Here is a 2616-nt window from a genome sequence, read left to right on the forward strand (position 1 = left end):
GTACCAACGCTGAGAGTAAATACCACAGTTACGCATTGGAAACGCTTGCAGTAGTAGAAACACTCCAAAGGTTCAGAGTCTACCTTTTGGGAAAATCATTCCGTCTGGTGACGGATTGCTCAGCTATTGCCAAGGTTAAAACGAATAAAGAACTCATTCCACAGGTGGCGCGCTGGTGGATTAAAATAAAGGATTACGACTGTGAATTTATTCATCGAGATGGTAGCAAAATGGCTCATGTAGATGCGTTGAGCCGAGCTCCAAATTTACCCCCGGAAGGATCACTAGATGAATTTGTTAGAACCATAATTTCAGAAATCGATGACTGGTTGTTAACAATGCAACTACAGGACAAAATACTTGCCGAAATAATCGCAGTACTGAAGGGAAAGCGTCACAGTGATCAAGCAACTACGTATTGATTATGTCATCGAAAATCATCGCCTTTATCGGAAAACGGTAGTGTTTTCGCGTTTGTTGTGCCAAAGGCAGTTAGATGGCGTATTGTTAAAAGTTGCCATGATGATGTCGGACACTTCGGTCTTGATAAAACCATTGAGAGGATTCAAAAACGATTTTGGTTTCCAAAGATGAGGAAATACGTGAAGGACTATATTTCCACATGCATCCAATGCTGCTACTATAAATCTAAAGGAGGAAAGCCTGAAGGTCGCATGCATTACAACGATGTTGAACCGGTTCCTTTTCGTCGACTTCACGCGGATCATTTGGGTCCTTTTATTCGAAGCAAACGAGGAAATACTCATATACTGGCTATATCTGATTCATTCAGTAAATTTCTAATCGTAAAAGCAGTTAAAAGTACAAAATCATTACCTGTTCTATCAACGCTAAACGAAGTTTCTAGTTACTTTGGCTTGCCAAATTTTATTATAACAGACCGTGGAACAGCGTTTACGTCAAAATTATTTGAAGATTACTGTAAGCAAAACCATATCCAACACGTTAAGAATGCTGTACGAACACCCCGTGCAAATGGTCAAGTGGAAAGCGCAAATCAAATAATACTCAATTATATACGAACGATGAACGAAAATCCAAAGGATTGGGATCTGACTCTTCATAACCTTCAATGGACCGTCAACTCGCAGAAAAACAGTACCACTGGATTCAGTCCAATTGATCTCGTATTTAATTTCAACGCTATTGATGTCGTGCAGAACAACCTTACTGCAGCGATACACGCAGATCTGGATAAGCCATATTCCAACGAAACCGTCACCGAAATTCGAAGTCAAGCCGCAGCCAATATCGCATCAGAAAGAGCTAAATGGAAGAAACGTTTGACGCCAAACACGCTAACCCTTTGTTTATTCCACAGGTGATCTTGTAGTAGTAGAAAACGAACCAGCCGCGACAGGCGAATCGCGTAAACTGGAACCACGACACCGAGGTCCTTATCGTCCTTAACGATCGCTATTTAATCAAAGATGTCCCCGCATACAGTTACAGGACGTAAATACTGTTCTGTATATTCCTCGGATAAGATGAAACCCTGGTGTTCAAATATTCCCGAATTGGATGTATCTGACGACGAAGATACTCGAATCGAGGCCGATCCGAATGCAGGATTGGCCGAGCTGTCACCAGACAGTTCATTAACATACTGATTCAGCCCTGGGCAAGCGACGTTATGCTCTACCCCTGGTGTTATCGATAAGTATCAAAGAGTTGGTAACAAAACGTTGACGAGAAAGGGTGCGAACGAATAAGCTCCTACGATCGGTGGTAACGAACGGCCATCACGAACGAATCCAACGGCATCGCTTTGCAAACGTCATTTTATTGTTAAGTCTCAATTAGTTAATAAACTTATATTAATTATCTACCTAAACGTACGTGTCTGGCATTTCTATTGTTCCCGTAAGCCGCACCCCCCGCCGAAGCCTTCCTGACAGCTTCTCCATCTACAATCTTCTACTGGGTAATGTGATTTGCAACCGACATTGTCAGAAGTGGGTTTTAGGTGTGACAATTTTCAGACGTGGGATGGTGTCCAATTTAGAATTTGGATAGTGTGCAAAAAGGAACTGATATTTCTCATAAGTAGAAGTGTGTGAAGACAAAGGTAACGCGCAATTTTCCGCGGTAGAATAGCGTGGCATGAGAAACTCGCAAAGTGTAATAGTGTGTGTTCTGCGCATGAACGAACTCGTAGAAACGAGAACGAAAGACGAATAAGCACAACGAAAAATCAACGAACATACAAGTGTGAAAGAGTGTGAAATAATGCCGCAGAAAAACTACGTTTCAAAGAAAGCTTTGCAGCAAAAATGTAGACAAGCTGGATTGTCAACGTCAGGAAATCGAGAACAATTAACTAACCGCGAGAACAATTAACTAAAGACCTATTTCGCTATTAGACAAAAATAATTATTGAAAAAGCAAAAAAAAAAAATGAAAACCCAAAACTAACTAGTTTCGGGCGGGGGTTGAACCAGAGTTCCGTCGATTTTAGGCAGGACCTCTACCCCTTACACCATCGAGCTGCTTGTAGACCACTCGGCGTTTTACTTATAAGTCACCAAAGCTATAACTTTAAAGCCGATTTATTAGGAAAATATAGAATAGTGCGCCGAAAAATTTCACACAGCT

The sequence above is a fragment of the Drosophila willistoni genome, unplaced genomic scaffold (genome assembly GCF_018902025.1).
Source record: "Drosophila willistoni isolate 14030-0811.24 unplaced genomic scaffold, UCI_dwil_1.1 Seg277, whole genome shotgun sequence".
NCBI classification, from domain to species: Eukaryota; Metazoa; Arthropoda; class Insecta; order Diptera; family Drosophilidae; genus Drosophila; species Drosophila willistoni.